General features: G+C 42.5%; 2 protein-coding genes across 3 annotated transcripts in view; both read left to right on the top strand.

The window, feature by feature from the left end:
- LOC134345048 (ovarian cancer G-protein coupled receptor 1) overlaps positions 1-22,101 on the top strand; it is a 92,532-nt gene that overhangs the window by 9,152 nt on the left and 61,279 nt on the right. Inside the window, exon 1 of one of the 2 annotated variants that reach the window (XM_063045204.1) lies at positions 6,174-6,251. The exons of the other annotated variant lie outside the window; for it this stretch is intronic. The gene's annotated coding sequence lies outside the window, so the exon portion shown is untranslated. Of the gene's footprint in view, positions 1-6,173; positions 6,252-22,101 lie in introns of those variants that run through there. 2 annotated transcript variants of the gene reach the window in all.
- Positions 6,139-22,101, top strand: part of LOC134345078 (ovarian cancer G-protein coupled receptor 1-like) — a 70,568-nt gene continuing 54,605 nt past the window's right edge. The window contains exon 1 of the mRNA XM_063045219.1: positions 6,139-6,251. The gene's annotated coding sequence lies outside the window, so the exon portion shown is untranslated. The remainder of the gene's footprint in view (positions 6,252-22,101) is intronic.

Here is a 22,101-nt window from a genome sequence, read left to right as displayed (position 1 = left end):
CTGCCCAAGTAGTAACATCTTTGAAAAAAGAGGTGTCTGTTAGACCACTGAGAATCATGTGAACCTCACACCACTGGTGCAGAGATTGAGGAGACATGTGGCATTGGATGTTCAAGGATAATATAGAGTGTTAGGGTGTTCATCCCCCTACTGCGTCTGCACTGTCAAATCATCGTAAATCACAGAAACAGGAAATATAGCAGCAGGGGTATTCCATTCAGCCCTTCAAGCCTGACCTATCAGCCCTTTGTCTCAGTCTCCTTCTCTTCCTCTCTCAATCCATTTTATTATCTCCGTCTCTCTCTCTCCCCCTGATCTTTCTCCCTCTCCCTTTCAATTATCTCATTACTTGAGCTCTCCCTCTATCATTCTATCAACCTTTCTCCCTCTCTTTCAATTCCATTTTCTCTATCTGCCACTGTTCCTCTTTCTCTATTTTTCTTCCTTTCTATTCCTTCCTCTATTAATCTCTCCCTCCCTGTTCTTCTATCTTTCAATCTCTGTGCCTCCCTCTGTAATACTTCTTTCTGTCTCATGCTTTCAATCTCCTTTTCTCTCCATTTTCCTTCATTTTCCATCTCTCTCTCTCTCTCTTCCACCCCCTCCCTCTTTCCCTCTCTCTCCTTCTGTCTTTCCCTCTCTCTCTCTCTCTCTCTCTCTCTCCCTCCCTCCCTCCCACCCTCCCCCTGTCTGTCTCTTTGTCTTGCCAGCAATTCTGAATGCTCAGTAAACCAATTTGTTCTTAGTGGGAGTTACTGTTTAATGTGTAACCAGATGGTGAATTCTTAAAGCTAAATAGTTTGGTTTCAGTAGCTGAAGAAAGTGGAACAGCGTCCTTACTGGACAAGATGCAGTAGTGCCAGCTCACAGTGGTGGACCACAGGCTTCAAGGTGAGGTGAGAAGTATACTAATCTGTTAGAGCATTTTGAGATCAAGAAGGAGGTGGTGTTGGGTCTTTTGAAGATTATTAAGGTGGATAAGTCCCCAAAGCCTGATGGGATCAATCCCAGTTCATTGAGAAAGGCAAGAGAGGAAATTGCTGAAGCCTTGACTAAGATCTGTTTAGCGGTGTGGAGGAACTGAAGGATTTTGGGGTCCACATCCATAGACCACTCTAAGTTGCTACACAAGTTGATATGGTGGTTAAGAGGACAAATTTTGTGTTGACCTTCATTAGTCAGGGTATTGAGTTCAAGAGTGACAAGATAATGTTGCAGCTGTATAAAACTCTGGTTAGGCCACATTTGGAGAGTTCAGTTCTAGTCACCTCATTATAGGAAGGATGTGGAAGCTTTAGAGAGGGCGGAGAGGAGATTTACCAGAATGCTGCCTGGATTAGGGAGCATGTCTTATCAGGATAAACTGAGCAGGCTAGGATGTTTCTCTTTGGAATGATGAGAGGTAACTTGACAGAGGTGTACAGGATGATAGGATAATTCTATTGTGTTTCTTATATTTATTGTGAATGCTTGCAAGAAAATGAATTTCAGTGTCGTATATGCTACTTTGATAATAAATTTACTTTGAACTTTGAAGGGCACAGATTGAGTGGATAGTCAGAGATTTCTAGCCAGGAAATGGCTAATACAAGGGCACATAATTTTAAGGTAAATAGAGGAAAGTTCAGGGGAGATGTTAGAGGTACGATTTTACCAAGAGAGTAGTGAGTGTGGTACATCCTGCCAGTAGTGGTGGTAGAGGCAGAAACAGTACATTAGAGACATTTACGAACCTTTTTGTTGGGTACATGAAGGATACAAAAATGAAGGGCTATATATGAGAGAAGAGTTAAATTGATCTTGGAGTAGTTTAAAATTAGCACAGCATCATGGACCAAAAGACCTGTATTGTGCTGTACAGTTCTTTGTTCCATGTTGTATGTTCTATCTTCGTAGTTTCACTAGCAAAAGGTGAAGTCCCAGGAAACAGGAGAGTAGCCAATGTTTTTCCATTGTTAAAGAAGGGAAATTGGGATAATCCAGAGAATTATAGGCCAGTAAGCCTCAAACCAGTAGTACAACAGCAAATGGAGCAGATTCTTAGGACTAACTCTCATGTGGAAAAGTATGAGCTAATTAGGGACAGTGAGCGCGGCCCTGTGCAGGTGATATCATAGCCTACATATTTGATTAAGTGTTTTGAGGATGTGACAAAGGTGATAGATAAGGGTAGGGCAATACATGTTGCCTACATGGACCCTGGTAGGGCATTTCACAAGGTCTCTCATGGTAGATTGACTCAGGAGATGAAGCTACATGGGATCCAGTGTGACTTGGTAGATTGGATTCACAATTGGCTTGCTCATAAAACTCAGAGGGTAGTGGTGAAGGTTTGTTACTCTGGGGGGAGGTCCATGACTTGTGGTATTCTACAATGATCAGTACTGGGGTGTCTGATGTTCAGGTTTAGATTTGGATGAAAATGTAGATGGTTAGAAAATTGGAGCAAACACATAAATTGGTGGAGTTGCAGACGGTGAAGATGGTTGCCATAGGATGGATTGGGATTAAAATCAGTTGCAGACATGGGCAGACAAATGGCTGATTTGTTTATTCTGGGCAAGTGCAAGATGTTCCGCTTTAGGAGGTCAAATGTAAAGGGAAAACATACAGGGCCCTTATCATCATTGATGTACAGAGAGAACCAAATCCATAATTGAATTGAATTGGCTTTATTACTTACATCCCTCATATACATGAGGAGTAAAAGTCTTTACCTTACATCTCCATCCAAATGTGCAATGTACAATTTATAGTAATTTGTAATAAATAGTATGTACAACAGGACGGTCAACATAACAGAAATACAATTGTATTTCTGCCTGAAAGTGGTAACATAGGTATATAGATTGGTAACGTCATGTTTACCCTTTCTGTTGAGGAGTGTTTGATGGCTATAAACCTATACGTTGCTGGAGTTTAGAAGAATGGGGGTAGGGGGATTCTCATTGAAACCTATTGAATATTGAAGGTTTAGAGAGAGTGGACATGGAGAGGATGTTTCCAATCATGGGAAAGTCTAGGGACAGAGGGCACAGCCTCAGAATAGAGGGAAGTCCCTTTAGAACAGTGATGAGGAGGAATTCTTTTAGCAAGAGGGTGTTGAATCTGTGGAATTCATTGCCACATGTAGCTGTGGAGGCCAAGTCATTGGGTATATTTAAAGCAGAGATTGATAGTTTCTTGATTAGTCAGGGCATCAAAGGTTATGGGGAGAAGGCAGGAGAATGAGGTTGAGAGGGATGATAAATCAGACATGATGGAATGTCAAAGCAGATTTGAGGGCTGAATGGCTGAATTTTGCTCCTATGTCTTATAGTCTTAGGAGTCAAAAAATCATGTTGCAGCTGTATAAACATTTGGTTAGGCCGCACTTAGAGAACTGTGAGCAAGATTGGTGACCCCTTTACAGGAAGGATGTGGAGGGTTTGGAGAGGGTTCTGCAGAGGTTCACCAGGATGCTGCCTGGATTAGAGAGCATTACCTATTAGGAAACATTGGATAAACTTGGATGGCTTTTTTTCTGAACCATCAGAGGTTGAGGAGAGTCATGACAGAAATGTTTTAAATGATGAAAGGATAGACACTCAGAATCCTTTTTTCCCAAAGGCAGAAATGTCAAATCCGAGACAAAATGCATTTAAGGTGAGGGGGGAATATTTAAAGGAGATGTGTGGGACAGCATTTTTTTAACACAGAGAATGGTGGGGCCTGGAATGTGCTGCTGGGTTGCTAGTGGAGGCAGATACAATAGAGGTGTTGAAGCTGCATTTGGATAGACACATGATCCCACAGGTTCTGGAGAGATATGGACCATGTGCAGTTTTAGTTTAATTTGGTATCATTTTCAGTACAGACTTGATGGGCTGAAGGGCCTATTCCTGTGCTATATTTTTGTGTTTTCTGTGTTTCGTGTTCTATGTTACCACCTGTCACGGACCCTCTCCCCTAAATGTGTCAGATAACTCTTCTCTTCACTCTGCCAACTCTCTGAAATAGATAGAGAAGTTAGAAATACCAAATGTGTCAGGCAGCATCGGTGTGTGGTGGTGGGGGGGGGGGCGCAGAAACAGATATAACTTGAAATATTCTCCCCTTTCCCTCTCTCCCTCCCTCTCCCCCTCTCCCCTCCCTGTCTTTCTCTCTCTCTCTCTCTCTGACCTGCTGAGTGTTTGTAGCATTTCACAATTTCATTTTGTAAATTGCAGATCTACAGTTTTTAATTTTGTTTTTGATTCTGGCACTTTAAAGTTCAAGATCTAGTTGAACTGTCATTCAACCATACATAAACACAGCCAAACGAAACAGCTTTCCTCCGGGGCCAAGGGGCAAAACAAAGTACCAACTGCATATAGCACACGACACATATAGATATGACAGCAGCAAACCATACAGTCACTAAAATAATATGGCCTAAGTCCCTGATTAGCGTGGCCCTTAGACAGATGGTGAATGGGATGTTGTCCTGGCCCTGCTTGTCCTTCCTCTGAGTGAACACAAGCATAGCAACCATCACTATAAGACGTATGTGCCTGTCCGTCTGTCTGTCTGTCTCCCTGTGTGTACATCCCCATGTGTGTGTGTGTCTGTATGTCACCATATGTGTATGGGTATTTATTTGTTCTCCCTGACACTTCTTTTTCTCACTCAGGTTTTCTCTTTCGTACTGTTGTTCCTCACTCTCAGTCTCTTATTCTCCCTTTCTATTTTACTCCCAAACTCTCTCTCACATGCTCTCATTCTCTCTGCCTCTTACTATCTGTGACACTAATTTCCTTTGGGATCACTCTATCACTGCCTCTGGAATGCTCTCTGTAGCTCTCTATCGCCCTCTCTCGATTACTCTGCAAGCACTTTCTTCTGCCATTCACACTCACTCACTCTTTCTTCTTCACTCCCCTCCCATTCTTTTCCACTTCCCTTCAGCATTGACATTTAGCTTCCGAAATAAACTTGCTTCTAGTTGGTTCAAAAGGAAAAGTGTTTAAAAATCAAAGAAGAATGGGGGTGGGGAACCTATCACATATTAAAAGGCCTAGATAGAGTGGACGTGGAGAGGATATTTCCTATAGTGGGAGAGTCTAGGACCAGAGGGCACAGCCTCACAATATAAGGACGTCCCTTTAGAACAGAGATGAGGAGGGTGGTGAACCTGTGGAATTCATTGCCGCAGATGGCTCTGGAGGCCATGTCATTGGGTATATTTAAAGCAGAGGTCGATAGATTCTTAATTAGTAAGGAAGTCAAAGGTTACAGGTAGAAGGCTGGAGGACAGTAAACCAGCCATGATCAAATGGCAGTGCAAACTCGAGGGGCCGAATGGCCCAATTCTGTTCCTATGTCTTATGATCTTCCAAATGGGCTTTTCTCTTTGGAGTGAAGGAGTAAAAGAGGTGTCATGATGGAGGAGTATAAGTTGATAAGAAGACATCGATAGAGTGAATAGCTAGTGACTTTCTCCCCAGTGTTGAAGTGGCTATTATGAGAAGGCATAATTTTAAGCTGTTTGTAGGAACGTATAGGGGGAATGTCAGAGGTAGTTTTTTTACACAGAAAGTCATGAGTCTGTGGACCCCTCTGCTGGGGGTGCTGGTAGACATAGATACATTAGGGACATTTGAGAGACTTGGATTGATGCATGGATGAAAGGAAAATGGAGGATTATGTGACGGGGAAGGGTTCGATTGGTCTTAGAGCGGGTTAAAGTGTCAGTACAACATTATGGATCGAAGGGCCGGTACTATGCTATGCAGTTTTATGTTCTATGAACTATGTGGAGAGTTGTCGCTGTTTGAGTTTCAGGGTGGGGAGAGGGCATTGGGAAGTGCCTCCCCATGCCAGACAGGGGGACAGTCACTGACATTGTGGAAACCAAGACCCGCTGGAGTTAAAATCTTAACAGGTCGGGAATGTTTAAACGCTGAAGGCCAAGGAGGAAAATGGGAATTTACACCGAGGCCGATCGCCTTTGCCACGGCTCCACATCGGACTCGGGGAGAGAGCACTGCAGGAGTTATCAGTGTGTGGAGCCACTCGGACTTGTGAGTGGGACACACGGCCGGTGGAGCTGACCACTCCCACACAGCAGGCTTTTCTGGTGAACCTCAGCTTCGACACACGGCAGCAGATTTGTACAGAGAAAGCCCGAGGATTATCAGATGGTATCTCCAATGCTTTCATCCACGTGCAGTCACAAGGCAACAAACACTGAGGACAAGCTGGTACGGAGGCTGAAGTAAACCTCAACTCAGGTAGGAGTTCCAGCATTTACCTTCTATCTGTATTACTTTTATTTATTTTATTTAGAGGTACAGCACGGTAACAGCCCAAACAGTGCACCCCACATACTTACGTCAGTGTGAACAATTAACCTGTTAATCTGCGTGCCTTTTGAATGTGTCGAAACCGGAGCACCCTGAGGAAACCCACGTGGTCACGGAGGGAGCATACACACTCCTGACAGGCACAGGTGGGACTTGAACCCAGGTTGCTGGTGCTGTGATAGAGTAACCCTAACCACTACGCTACCATGTTACCCTTACATTTTTTTAAGGGTCAACTGTCCATTCCCTCTGCAGATGCTGCCTGACACACTGAACCCATAAGTGAAGAAAGTAAAGAGTCTCTGAGAACAGAAACTACCAAGGGAGAAAGTTGATGAGCAGAACCATTTATGGGAGGGATGGGGGTCAGAAGGGAATAATAGGAGGAGGGGAAGTGGGACCAAGTGGCCTTTTAACCAACTCTAAGATCAATCTAATCCTTCACTGTCACATATCCCTCCATTTTCCTTTCATCCATGCATATCTAAGAGTCTCTTTCAAATCTTTTTATTGTATATACAGGAAAAATAACATGAGTACATGGAAGTAACACTTACAATGCCTCAAAAAAAACCATCATCTTAAAGATCGAAAACAAAATTTTGTGATAACAAAAAAAAATCTACTGAGCAGAAAAGTGAGAAAAAAAAAGAGCCCATTAGGTGTACAACCCCGGAGCCACGGGTCATACAAAAAGCTTCTAAAAATAAACATCAAACCGCCAGCAAGAAAAGAAAATATACTAAAAAAATTTACAATTAGATCGTGGGAAAATTATATCAATTAACTCAAATGATAACAACGAGCAAATGAGCCCCGTCTTTTCTCAAAATCAAATAAAGGTTCAAAGGTTCGACTTCTAATTTTCTCCAAACTAAGACATAGCTTCACTTGAGAGAACCATTGTGACAAAGTGGGAGCTGATGTATCCTTCCACTTCAACAAAATGGCCCTCCGAGCTATCAATGTAACAAATGCAATAACATGTTGGTCAGACACAGAAATACCACGAATATTTTGAGGAACTATTCCAAAAAGCACAGTTAATTTATTAGGTTGTAAATTAATTTTAAGTGCTTTAGAAATTGTTGAGAAAACCAACTTTCAGAACTGTTCCAATATAGAACAAAACCAAAACATATGTGTCAGTGTAGCTATCTCAGTTTTACATCTATCACAATGACTATCAACATTAGGAAAGATTTTAGAAAGTCTCTCCTTTGTCAAATGACAACGATGTACAATTTTAAATTGAATCAATGAATGGCTAGCACAAATTGAAGAAGAATTAACCAACTTCAATATCCGCATCCAATCCTCCATCATAAAAGTCAAATTAAGTGCCTTTTCCCAATCCTGTTTAATCTTAGATAAAGGACACTTATCCAATTGTAATAATAAATTATAAATTCTTCCAATTATAAATTCTTAATCAAAGGTGTCATACTCATAATAGTATCTAACAGGTCAGCCTCCAATATGTAAGGGAAATTACTTAAATATTTTTGTAAAAAATTTCTAACTTGAAGGTATTGCAGAAAGTGTGAGTATGAAAGAGAATATTTATCAATTAATTGTTCAAAGGATATCAATCTATCTTCTTTAAATAAATCCAAAAAAGAATTAATACCTTTATTTTTCCAAAGTAAAAAAATTGGATCACTCAAAGAAGGCTTAAAAAAGTAATTTCGGTAAATTAAACTACAAAGTTTAAATTTTTTAAGATTAAAAAAATTGCGGAACTGGAGCCAAATTTGTAAAGAATACTTAATCACAGGATATAGGTTTAAATTAACAACTTTACCTAATTGCATAGGTAAAGGAGCTCCCAATAACGAGGTTAAATAAAACTGTTTTACAACTTTCAGTTCCAGGTCTACCCAAATTGGCCGATCACTCTTATCAACCCAGTATAACCAAAAAGATATATATCGCAGATTAACAGCCCAATAATACATTCTAAAATTAGGCAAAGCAAGACCTCCATCCTTTTTCAGTTTTTGTAAATGACATTTACTAATTCTTGGTCTTTTATTATTCCAAATAAAAGATAAAATAATAGAATCTATCCAATCAAAAAACTTCCTAGTCAAAAAAACAGGAATATTCTGAAATAAATATAAAAATTTCGGTAAAATCATCATTTTAACTATATGAATACGACCAACAAGTGAAAATGTAAGTGGACTCCATCTACTAAATAAATACTTCATAGAGTCTACTAAGGGAGTCTCTTAAATGTCCCTAATGTATCTGCCTCTACCACCACCTATGGTAACTATCACTCTGGGCAAAAAACCCACCTCTGACATCCTCCCTATGCTTTCCTCCCAACACAAGTTACGTCCCCCTCATTTTAGCCAGTGCCACCCTGGGAAAAGTTCTCCACTCTATCAATACGTCCTATCACTTGATCTATGCCTCTTATCATTCTGTACACCCCTACCAAGTTGCCCCCGAATTCTCCTTCATTCCAAAGGGAAAATCTTGCTGATCTCGGATCAGGTCCTCAGCATTCTTAAGTGGGAGGGTGAACAGCCAGAGATTGTGGTCCATGTAGGTGCCAATGATATGGGTAGGATGAGTGACAAGGTTCTGCGAAAGGAGTTAGGTGCTAAGTTAAAGGGCAGGACCTCCAAGGTTGTGATCTTAGGGCTGCTCACCAAGCCACTTGCTACTGAGGCTAGAACTAGGAAGATTATGCAGTTTAACACATGGCTAAGGAGTTGGTGTAGGAGGGAGGCCATTAGATTTTTGGATCATTGGTCTCTCTTCCAGGGAACGTGGGATCTGTACGGAAGGAATCAAAAGGTTGAGCATGGTGCAACTAGTGTCCTGAGCATCAACTATTTCAATGCAAGACGTATCGTAGGAAAGGCAGATGAGCTCAGGACATGGACCAACACCTGGAATAATGACTTTGTACCATTAGTGAGACTTGGTTGCAGAAGAGGCAGAATGGCCAGCTCAATATTCCAGGGTTCCACTGTTTTACATGTGACAGAGTGGGAGGGATTAAAGGAGGAGGAGCGACATTACCAGTCAGGGAAAATGTCACAGAGTGCTCCATCAGGACAGACTGGAGAACTCGACTAGTGAGGCATTATGGGTGGAGCTGACAAATAAGAAAGGCATGACCACGTTAATGGGGCTATATTACAGACCACCCAACAGCCCTGGGGATTTAGAGGAATAAGTTTGTCTGTAGCAAGAAACATAAGGTTGGTATGGTAGGTGATTCTAACTTTCCACATATTGTCTGAGAATCCCATGCTGTAAGAGGACTTGATGGGATAGAGTTTGTCAAATGTGTTCAGGAAAGTTTTCTTAATCAGTACGTAGAAGTCCCAGTGAGAGAGCGTGCGATACCGGATCTGCTATTGGGGGAGGTGACATTTTGTGTAGTAGAACACTTTGCATCCAGTGACCACAATGCCATTAGTTTCAAAGTAAATATGCAAAGAGATAGGTCTGGTCCGCAGGATGAGATTCTAAATTGGAGAAAGGCCCATTTTGATGGTATCAGAGATGATCTGGCCATTATGGATTGGGACAGGCTGTTTTCGGGCAAAGGTGTAGTTGGAAAGTGGGAGGCCTTCAAATGTGAAATTTTGAGAGTACAAAGCTTGTGTGTGCCTGTCAGAATAAAAGGTAAAGATAACAAGGTAGGTGTAAGTAATCTTTGTTTTCAAGAAATATTGAGGTCCTGGTTAAGAGAATAGGTAAGTAGGAACAAATAAGGTGCTTATGGAGTATTAGAAATGCAAGAAAACACTTAAGGCTAAAAGAAGACATGAAGTTGCTCCTACGTTCCTGAGGGATTCTACAGATATGATAAGAGCAAAAGGATTGCAAAATTGATCCTCTGTAAGACCCAAATGGTAATTCATGTGTGGAGCCAAAACAGATGGGGGAGATCTTAAATGAATTCTTTGCATCTTTATTTACTCTGGAGACAGATACAGTTTCTATAGAAGTAAGGCAAAACTGCATCAACTTCATGGACCCTGTACAGATTACTGAGGAGGAGATGCTTTCCACTTCAGTAGGACCAACCAGGATAGTTCTTACACAGTGAAGGGTAGGGCACTGAGGAGTGTGGTAGAACAAAGGGATCTAGGAATGGAAAGGTCCATAATTCGTTGAAAGTGGCACCACAGGTAGATAGGGTTGTAAAGAAAATTTTTGGCACATTGGACTTCGTATTGAGTACAAGAAATGGGATGTTATGTTGAAGTTGCATAAGACATTGGTGAGGCCTAACCCGAAGTATTGTGTGCCGTTTTGGTGTAAACAAGGTTGAAAGAGTACAGAGAAAATTTACAAGGATGTTGCTGGGTCTGGAGGACCTGAGTTATAAGGAAAAATTGAATAGGTTAGGACTGTATTCTTTAGAATGTAGAATACTGAAAGGAGATTTGATAGAGGTATATAAAATTATGAGGGGTATAGAAAGGGTAAATGCAAGCAGGCTTTTTCCATTGAAATTGGGTGGGACTACAGTCAGAGGTCATGGCTTAAGGGTGAAAGGTGAAAAGTTTCAGGGGAACATGAGGGGAAACCTCTTGACTGAGAGGTTGGTGAGAATGCAGAATGAGCTGCCAGCACAAGTGGTGCATGTGAGCTCGATTCCAACGTTTAAGAGAAGTGCGGATGGATACATGGATGGTAAGGGTACGGAGGTCTATGGTCCCATTGCAGGTCATTGGGAATAGGCAGTTTAAATGGCTTTGGCATGGACTAGATGGGCTGAAGGACCTATTTCTGTGCTGTACTTCTCTATGACTCTATCTCCATATAACATGCTCTCTAATCCAAGCAGCAGCCAGGGAAATCACCCCAGTCTTCTTGGAACCCGTCATTAAGGTGGAATTTTCCATGTGCTCATACAAATGTGAAGCTGGTGTCTTATCAAACCCACACCAGAGAGAGCTTCTGGAGTCAGTGTCTCCAAAGTAGTTTCCTGCCAATGTTGTAATAACCACAATTTCAACACAATACAACAAACACCTCCCCATTTTTAGTCTTTACTGCATCCTCTGATATCAGTCATCACCTGTCACTTGCACCTCCTCCACATTGAGTAACTACAATGAATAACACCTTCCACGTGGTTAGCCATGTTAGAACAGTGAAAATATAACAGAACTCTAAAGCACCTGGGGGAATCTCAAGACGCCTTCTTCTAAGTTTCTGTCACTTCCTCTAATGTTTCTTTATTTGGCTTATAGACAAACGTTCCCTGACAGTAATGTAGTGAATCATTTCAATTCTGATGAAAGGTCTCTGCCTGAAATGTCAACTAGTTATTCCCCTCCACACAGTGGTGCTAGAAAATTTGTGAATACTGTAGGATTTTCTCTACTTCTGCATAAATAAGTGTCCAGATCTTCACGTAAGTCCTAAAATTAGATAAAGGGAACCCAATTAAATAACACAAGTACGCATTATACTTTTTCACTTATTTATTGAGAAAAATGATCTAATACTATATGTATTTGTTGGAAAAAGTGTGATCCTTTGTTTTCAGTAACTGGTGTGGCTCCTTGTACAGCAATAACTTTAACCAAAGGTTTCCAGTAACTGTTGATCAGTCCTGCACAGCCGTTTGGAGGAATTTTAGGCCATTCCTCCTTACAAAACTGCTTCAACTTTGGGATGTTGGAGGGCTTCCTTGCATGAACTGCTTGCTTCAGGTCCTTCCACAAGATTTCTATAGGATTAAGGTCAGGACTTTGACTTGGCCATTCCAAAACACAAATTTTCTTTTTTTTAAATCATTCTGTTGTTGATTTACTCTTTGTCTTTTGGATTATTGTCTTGTTGCATTATCCAACTTCTATCAGGCTTCAGGTAATGGACTGCTACTTTGACAATCTCCTGTAAAATGTTTTGATGCAATTTTGAATTCATTCTTCCCTCAACAAATGTAAGCTGTGCAGGCCCTGAGGCAGCCAAGCAGCCCCAAACCATGATGCTCCTTCCACCGTGTTTCACAGTTGGGATGCGGTTTTGGTGTTAGTGTGCAGTGGTTTTTTTCCTCCAAATATAGTAATGTGCATTTCTGCCAAAAAGTTCAACCTTTGTTTCATCTGTTCACAGAACATTGTCTCAGAAGCGTGGTAGAACATCCAGGTGGTCTTATGCAAACTTGAGCAATGCAGCAATGTTTTTTGCAGAGCAGTGGTTTCCTCCATGGTGTCCTTCCATGAACACCATTCTTGTTCAGTGTTTTTCTTATAGTGGATACATGGGAAGAGACTTTAGCAAGATCTAGAGATTTCTGTAGGCCTTTTGCTGTTATCCTTGGGTTGATTTTCACCTCTTTCAGCATTGCACATTGTGCTCTTGGTGTGATCTTTGCAGGATGCCCACTCCTAGGAAGAATAGCAACAGTACTGAATTTCCTCCATTTGTAGGCAATTTCTCTTTCTGTAGACAGATGAACACTTTTCCAGCTTCGTGCATCACTACAATTTTTCTTCTAAGGTCCTCCGAAAGCTGTTTTGATCGAGGCATGGTACACGTAAGCAGATCTTTCTTAAGAAGAGCAGGCTCTGTCAGTGACCTGATTTTGTGTGTCTTTTTTATAGGGCAGAGCACCTCTGCAACCTACACCTCCAATCTCATCTCATTGATTGGAACGCCTGTCTCCAAATAGCTTTTGTAGAACGCATTATCCCAGAGGTTCACATACTTTTTCCAACAACATGTAATATTGGATCACTTTTCTCAATAAATAAATAAATGAACAAATATAATGTATTTTGTGTTATTTATTTAATTGGGTTCTCTTTATCTAGTTTTAGAACTTAGGTGAAGATCTGATCATATTTTAAGTCATATTTATGCAAAAACAGAGAAAATTCTACAGGGTTCTACAAACTTTCTAGCACCACTGTAGATGTTGCCGTACCTGCTGAGTTCCTCTAGCATTTTGTGTATGTCGCTGAAGGTTTTCAACATCTGCAAAATCTTGTGTTTATGACTTGTTCCACAGCAAAGTCTCCTCAAAGTATGCCTACCCTGAAGAGGGTGAAATCTTCATCTTTTTCGGGAGCTCAGTAAGACTCTAACTGCTCACCCTCTGGTTTCTGCTGCTCTTCAACTTCAGACTCCTGATGAAGGGTCTTGACCCAAAACATTGACTGCTTATTCCCTTCATAGATGCTGCCTGACTTGTTGAGTTCCTCCGGCACTGTGTGTGTGTGTGTGTGTGTGTGTGTGTGTGTGTGTGTTGCTCAAGATTTCCAGCACTTGCAGAATCTCTTGTGTTTGTGCAAAGTAAACGTTGAGTAGATCGTTGTTGTTGTTGTTGCTGTGGTTGCTAAGGACAATAATGGATGGGATAGGGAGCCTGAAATTGAATGTGAGGTTGGTTGGCTGAGGTACGCAACAGGGCAGACAGCACCTGTGGTGTACAGTAAAGAGTTGGTGTTTGGGACAGATGACCTCAGGAGAAGAAAAGTTAGAAGTCCCCTGTGCTTCGAGTTGTGGAGAGAAGGGTTTGGGATGGAAATAACCAAAGGGCATCTGCAATGGGCTGGAGACCAGGAAAGAATGAATGATGCCATTGTTGAGGTACTGGTGTGGAAGGATTGCCAGTCACACTCGGACTGATTGCGGGAGATATAAACGCTCAATGGGAGCTGAGTGAGAAAAGAGGGGGGAGGGACACAATGTTAGCCCTGGGTTGGACTTCCAGAGTAAGGAGTTTATTAGAGTCGCTCACACAGAAACAGGCCTTTCAGCCCAACTCATCCATGCTGTCAGTCCAAGGTGCCCACCTCAGCTCATCTGATCTTCCTGCATTCAGCCCAGGGGTTCCCCACCTGGAGCCCATGGACCCTTCAGTTAAAGGTAGGGGTCGATGGCATAAAAAAGTTGGGAACCCCTGGTTTAGCCTATATCCCTCCACAAGCTTCCCGATCCACCCTTGTGCATGCACATTCAAATCATCTATATGAACAACAAATAACATGGATCACAACACTTAACACTTTTGGTGCTAATCAACACCCACCATTTCCAAACAAAGCCGAGTAACAGGACCTAGTATTCTGACTGGGCTTGTCACAGTGCTTAGAGCCTTACAGTGGATTCACCGGTCTACAGAAATCCAAATCTTACAGCTTGACTCTTGACTGGCTAAGCCTGTTACGTATTTAAGTCATATTTCCGACATTCCATCATTCAGGACCCCCACCATCCTGGTCAGGCTTTCTTCTCACTGCTGCTGTTGGGAAGGAGGTACAAAAGTTTTAGGTCACACAGCACAAGGTTAAGGAACTATTATTACCCTTAAACCATCAGGTTCCTGGAACCAGAGTGGATAACTTCACTCACTTCAACACTGAACTGATTCCAGAATCTACAGACTCACTTTCAAGGTCTCTACAGCTCATGTTCTCAGTATTATTTATTTATTTATTTATTTATTGTATTTGCACATTTTGTCTTCTTTTGCACGCTGGTTGTTTGTCAGTCTTTGGATGTAGTTTTTTCATTGTTTCTGGAAGGAAATGAACCTCAGGGAAGTATATAAAGATCATAAATTTACTTTGAACTTTGTAACCTGCCTCAGTGACTGTCATCCAGTAGCATTTGCAGCCACAATGATGAAATGCTCATCGGCTAACTCTGCTAACAGCCACGTGACTCAATGTCGAGAAGGCCACCCCCTCATGCATTCTGTTGCACCTTCCCTTATGTCCCACTCCACAGCTCTTACCAAAAGACATCAAACCAGACCACTGTTCTTCAGAAAACTCTCTCTCACACCGCACAATCCTGACAGACTGGCACACATTCCTAAGTTGGACAACATGGCCCTTTATCTTTAGCTGAAGCCAAAACACTCTTTCCAGCAGGTCACACTGCTTTTACAGACAACTGCTGAAAGGGAATACGTCACAGCATAGCAGTAGAAATTTTAACCAGGCACTACATTTTCCCAAACCCCCTCTCCCCCCACCACCAAAAATAGTCATGTCTTCATAACTTTGGAACTTATTAAACCATTATTAATATCATTAGTATTCAAATGAATTTTGTGATTTTAGGAACACCCCCCCCCCAATCCATTTGTAAATGGAAATAACAAAACTCACCATGGGAGTTCAGGTAACACTGTTTCCCAGGTACATTCTCAGCCAGCCTAGCTTGGTGGTTTCCTGACTCTCTGAGATCTCCTTATCTGATCCTCAGCTGCAGCACTGCTTGTGACCTTTCATGTTTACTAAAGGTCGCCTTCCCCTATCTATCACTCATATCTTCCACTGGATCAAGTCCCCTGCCCCCACGACTCAACTCAGTTTCCTTCAGTTTAAGCAGTTGCTGCTGAACATAGTCAACCTCCACTGCTGCTAACCGGTGACAGCTCTCATGGAAAGGCATGTCCTCTCTCACTCTAGCTATTCCTCCAGGATGTAACATGGCAGGTTGAGACTATACGGTACCATACAGTTCCTCGTTTATGCCCATCATTCTGCTTAGGAGAAACTTACACCTTCTCAAAAGCAGCTCTGAACACTGGGTGAATGAACAAGATCTTCAAAAAATTCTCTCCATTTCTCTTCTTGTATGGTCCTATGAGCCTTCTCACAATGGGAGGATTTGTTCCCACAAGAATGGAGGCGTCACCTTTTTTTTAACCCGATCGGGGCAGACCGACACTGGCATGTCAATAGTCTCAGTTACTCCAACATCTGCTTCTGAAAACTCCAGTTTCAGTGACAGGTAACCATCGAATGGGTACTCACCAACACTAAGCTGCCAAATCTCCAGAGTACTGAGTGGCATCAAAGGTAAATGTCTCAAATAGCAGCTGTAAAGGGATCTATAAGGCAAAGTAACTTGAGAACCAGTGTCAAGTTTGGCTCTAGCAAAAAACCCTTCAATCTGTATGGAGACTTCAGAGCCTGGTCCCACTGAACCTTCAGGAATAGTGTTTTGTACTTCAGTATTTCCCTTGACACACTGATTGGAATGTGTTCTCTCCGAGACACTAGCCCGTTCCTTTATTGGGCCCCTCCGTAGTTTCGCTTTTTTTCTTCTCTGTTTGATTAACCACTGACATACTTTTCAAAGATTTTCCTGTCCCCCGCAGTCTTCCTTGAAATGTCCATCTTCTCCATAGTTGTAACAGAACATACCGGTCAACCCTCTAGTCAGGAGACCCTAATCAGCAGTATTCGTCTGTGTCATAGGTCCCTCAGCTGGGCCGTGTTTCCCAATGGACTTGTCACATTTAGCTTAAACATGAGCAGACATCCATCGAGTCAGCTCAGCTCGAAGGCTCTTCACCTCATTCCTCAAAAGCTCTATTTCTGTGGCATCAGGGGCTACCTCTGAAGATACTTCTCATCGTTTGGAAATGTTCCACTTCTCAGTCATGTTTTCCTCCTCTCTAACTTCTCTGAGTAACTCGGTAAAAGATGGAAGAGCACGCATCTTATGGGTCATCCATCAGGTTCTTGAATCGGGGGCGGGGGGGATAACCTCACTCAACTCCACTTGCCCCATCACTGAACTGTTCCCACAAACTATGGATCCACTTTCAAGTACTCTTCATCTCATGTTCTCGATATTTATTTATTGTTCATTTATTTATTATTATTATTTCTTTTCTTTTCCTTTGTAGTTGCACAGTTTATTGTATTTTGCACACTGATTGTTCGCCCTGTTGGTGCAGTCTTTCATTGATTCTCATATGGTTATTGGATTTACTGTGAATGCCCGCAAGAAAGCGAATCTCAGGGTTGCAAATGGTACTAAACTTTGGTACTAAATTTACTTTGAACCGTGACCATTCTTTGTAATATCAGATTCCTGTCAGTGTCAGTGTCCTGCATCTCATGGATATGCTAATGTTTCCAACCCCCTTCTCTTTTCTCGTTAATCTCCTTCTATATACACCTCCTCAAGCGAGGTCAGAAGTGACTGGCCTGCCTGCACCTCCTCTTTCAGCCAGCACACCACCACTGCTGCCTCGTTTATCCTGCCTGTGGAGCTGGATCGGATGTGAACATTCACCAGTGCAGGGGCAGCAGGACACAAATATCATCAGGTCATAGAGTCCTACAACACAGAAACAGGTCCTTCAGCTCAACTCAGTCCATGCTGACCGAGATACCTATCTTAACTAGTTCTGTTAGCTTATGTTTGGTATGTATCCCCGCAATCCTTTCCTATCCAAACCTTTTAAACACAAGATGCTGGGAATCTAGAGTAATGCACACAAAGTGCTAGAGGAACTCAGCAGGTCAGGCAGCATCTATGGAGGGGAATAAACAGTCGACATTGCGGGCTGACACCCTTTATCAGGGCCGGAGAGGAAGGGGCAGGAGCCAAAATAAGGAGGTGGGGGGAGAGAAAGAGGTATAATGTTACTTGTGTTTATGACTTGCTGTTCCACTTCAGTCCTTTTGAAGTATGCATACTCTGAAGAAATCCTCTCTGTGACGGGAGTTGAGTGAGATTCTCTCTCACTGTCCCCCTGCTCTAGTTTCTGCTGCTCTCTGACTCTGGCCAAGTGCTCACCAGCTCACCTGCAACCTGCCCTCTCCTCAGCTTTCACTCCTCCCCTCTCTCCACCTTCTCCATCTCCCTTCTTCCCCTTTCCTTTCCAGTCCTGAAGAAGGGTCTGAACCTAAAACTTCGACTGTTTATTCCCCTCCGTAGACATTGCCAAAGTCCCTCCAGCATTTTGTGTATGTTGGAAAGAAGGGGGTGGTCTGTAATCTGGAATAGACTCAACAATCCTTCTATGACGTAAGAAAATATGATGCCATTTCTCTTTGAAAACGCACCAACAAAAAGGCAGATTGATGCAAATTGATTCTGTTTGTGTGCAAGGCCATAAAAGGTGGCCAGAGAGACCTTCCCAGAGACGTTTTCCTTCTGCGGCTCAGCATGAAGGTGGTTGGCAGGCAGCCCAGCTGAAGGCACTTGCCAGAGAAGTAGCTGCCAAGATCTTTCCCTCTGCTCCCCCCAGAGAGATGAATGGCCTTCGATCAACCCTCACCGACATCCAGCGACTCGTGTGGGAATACACAGCTCAGAACATCAAGGAAACCAGCCTCCCCTTCGTGGATGGTCTACACTTATCACCACCTCAGTAAAGCAGCCAACATCATCAAAGACCTCACCCACCCCAGACATTCTCTCCCCCCGCCACCCCCACTCCCACTGAGCAGAAGATATGAAAGTCTGAAAGCACTTACCACCAGGTTCAAGGGCAGCTGCTACGTCACTATTTAAAAACTATTAAATCATTCCATAGCATGACAAGATAGACTCTTGACCTCACGGTCTACCTTGTGTTAACCTTGCATCTTATTAGCTGCCTGCACTGCACTTTCTCTGTAACTGTGACACTTTATTCTGCATTCTGTTTTTGTTTCATTTTGTACTACTTCAATGCACGGTGTAAGGATTTGATCTGTACAACAGAATGCAAAGACAAGCTTTTAACTGCAGCTCGGCATGTATGACAACAATAAACCAAGAATAATAAATCCAGAGTAGGCCCTGTCCAGTGAATACCTGGGCATTGACGAGCGTCGTGGAACAGAGGGACCTGCCAGTTCAAGTGCAAATTCGCTGAAAGCAGCCTCTCAACTAGTGAAGAAAGTTCAAAGTAAATTTATTATCAAAGTACAAACGTACATATATGTCACCTTACACAACCTTGAGATTCATTTTCTTGTAGGCATAGACAGTAAATCCAAGACACATAATAAAATCAATAAAAAGCCATACCCAACAGGACAAACAACCAGTGTGCAAAAGACAGCAAATTATGCAAATACAAAAGAAAAAAAATAAGTAAATAAATGCAATAAATATTGAGAACATGAGATGAAGAGTCCTTGAAAGTGAGTCCATTGGTTGTTGGAGCAAGGTCAGTGATGGGGCAGGTGAAATTGAGATGGGTCAAGTCCAGAGCCGGATGGTTGAGGGGTAATTACTGTCCCTAAACCTGGTGATTTGGGACCTGAAGTTTTTGCACCACCTTCCAAACGGCAGCGGCGAGAAGAGTGTATCACCTGGGCAGTGGAGGTCCCTGGTGATGGATGCTGCTTTCCTGCAACAGTGCTCCATGTAGATGTGCTCGATGGCGAAGAGGGCTTTACCCAGGAGACACAGGAGCAGAATTAGACCAGTTGGCCGATCGAGTCTGCTCTGCCATCTTTTTCTCCCCCTCCTCAGCCCCACACCCCGGCCTTCTCCCCGTAACCTTTGATGCCGTGACCAGTCAAAAAGCTATCAAACTCTGCCTTAAATACATCCATCGACCTGGCCTCCACAGCTGCCTTTGGTAACAAATTCCACAAATTCACCACCTTATGGCTAAAGAAATTTCTCTGCATCTCTGTTTCAAATGGACGCTCCTCTATCCTGAGGCTGTGCCCTTTTGTCTAGACTGCCCTACTATGGAAAACGTTCTTTCTACATCTACTCTGTCTGGGCCTTTCAACATTTGAAAGGTTTCAAAGAGATCCTCCCCTCATCTTTCTAAATTCCAGTGAGTACAGACCCAGAGCCATCAAACGCTCCTCGTATGATAATCCTTTCATTCCAGGAATCATCCTTGTGAACCTTATCTGAACCCTCTCCAATGCCAGCACATATTTTCTTAGATGAGGAGCCCAAAATTGTTTACAATACTCAAGGTGAGGCTTCACCAGTGCCTCATTCAGCCTCACCATGACATCCTTGCTCTTGTATCCTAAACCTCTTGAAATGAATGGGAACATTAAATTTGCCTTCCTCACCACCAACTCAACCTGCAAGTTAGATTTTAGGGTGTTCTGCACGAGGACACCCAAGTCCCTTTGCAGCTCAGATTTTTGGATTTTCTCCCTATTTAGAAAATAGCCTGCACGTTTATTTCTATTACCAAAGTGCATGACCATGCATTTTCCAACATTATATATCATTTGCCACTTTCTTGCCCATTCTCCTAATCTGTCTAAGTCTTTCTACATCCTACCTGTTTCCTCAACACTACCTGCCCGTCCACCAATCTTTGTATCATCTGCAAACTTGGCAACTAAGCCATCTAGTCCATCAACTAAATCATTGATATACAGCATAAAAAGAAGCGGTCCCAACACCGACCTCTGCAGAACACCACGAGTCACTGGCAGCCAATCAGAAAAGGATCCTTTTAATCCCACTTGCTGCCTCCTACAAATCAGCCTCACACTTTTCAACACCTGGCACACTGCTAGCACCGCTTGTATCTTCCGCAGTGAAGGCTGATGCAAAGTACTCACCTTGGCCCCTGTTATTATTTCTCCAGATTCATTTTCTAGTGGTCTTATATTCACTGATCTCTCTTTTATTTTTACATACTTGAAGAAGCTTTTATGATCCACTTTGAAGTTGTTTACTAGCTTGCTTTCATATTTCATCTTTTCTCTCCTCGTGATTCTTTTAGTTGCTCTCTCTAGTTTTTTAAAAGCTTCCCAATCCTCTGTCTTCCCACTAATTTTTGTTTTGTTGTATGCCCTTTCTTTTGCTTTTGAATTAGCTTTGACTTCCCTTGTCAGCTACGTTCAACTATTTGGCTATTTGAGTACTTCTTCATTTTTGGAATACACCTATCCTGCATCTTTCTCATTTTCCCCTGAAACTCACAGCATTGCTGTTCTACTGTCATCCCCACCAGCCTTTCCTTCCAATTTACTTTGGCCAACTCCTCTCTCATACCACTGTAATTTCCTTTACTCCACTGAAATACTGCCACATCAGACCTTACTTTCTCCCTATCAAATTTCAAGTTGAATTCAATCATTAAGGGTTCTTTTACCTTAAGCTCTGTAATCGCCTCGGGTTCATTACATAACACCCAACCCAGTAGAGCTTATGCCCTAGTAGGTTCAACGACAGACTGCTCTAAAAAGCCATCTTGTAGGCATTCAAAAAACTCACTCTCTTGAGATCCATTACCTACCTGATTTTCCTAGTCAACCTGCAAGTTAAAATCTCCCATGACTATCATAACATTGCCCTTTTGACACACCTTTTCTATTTCCCTTTGTAATCTGTTGTCCACATCCCAGCTACTGTTGTTGGGAGGCCTGTATATAACTGCCATCAGGGTCTTTTTACCCTTGCAGTTTCTTAACTCAACCCCCAAGGATTCAACATCTTCCAATCCCATGTCACATCTTTCTACTGATTTGATGCCATTCTTTACCAGTAGAGCCACACCAACCCCTCTGCCTACCTTCCTATCCCTCCGATATAACATGTAACCTTGGACATTCAGCTCCCAACTACAACCATCCTTCAGCCACGATTCAGTGATGGCCACAACATCATACCTGGCAATCTGTAATATTGCAACAAGATCATCCGCCTTATTTCTTATACTCCGTGCATTGAGATACAACACCTTGAGTACTGTATTTGCTGCCCTTTGTGAATCAGCATCCCTAATGCACTGATACTCACTCTGCTGTCTGCAATTTTGTCCTATCTTCTGCCTGCCCTTCCTGACAGTTTGATTGCACGCTATCTTTGCCTTTTTGCCATCTGTCCTATCCTGAGTTCCTTCACTCTGGTCCTCTCCTGCCAAATTATTTTAAACCCTCCCCAACAGCCCTAACAAACCTGCCCATGAGAATTTTTGTCCCCCTAGGGTTCAGGTGCAACCCATCCTTTTTGAACAAGTCATACCTCCTCCAGACAATAACACAATGATCCAAGAACCTGAAGCCTTACCCCCTGCACCAGTTTCTCTGCCAAATCATCCTGTTTCTACACT

Source organism: Mobula hypostoma, chromosome 1, assembly GCF_963921235.1.
Source record: "Mobula hypostoma chromosome 1, sMobHyp1.1, whole genome shotgun sequence".
NCBI lineage: Eukaryota > Metazoa > Chordata > Chondrichthyes > Myliobatiformes > Myliobatidae > Mobula > Mobula hypostoma.
The sequence above is the reverse complement of the archived record's forward strand: the minus strand, read 5'-3'. Positions and strand labels throughout refer to the sequence as shown.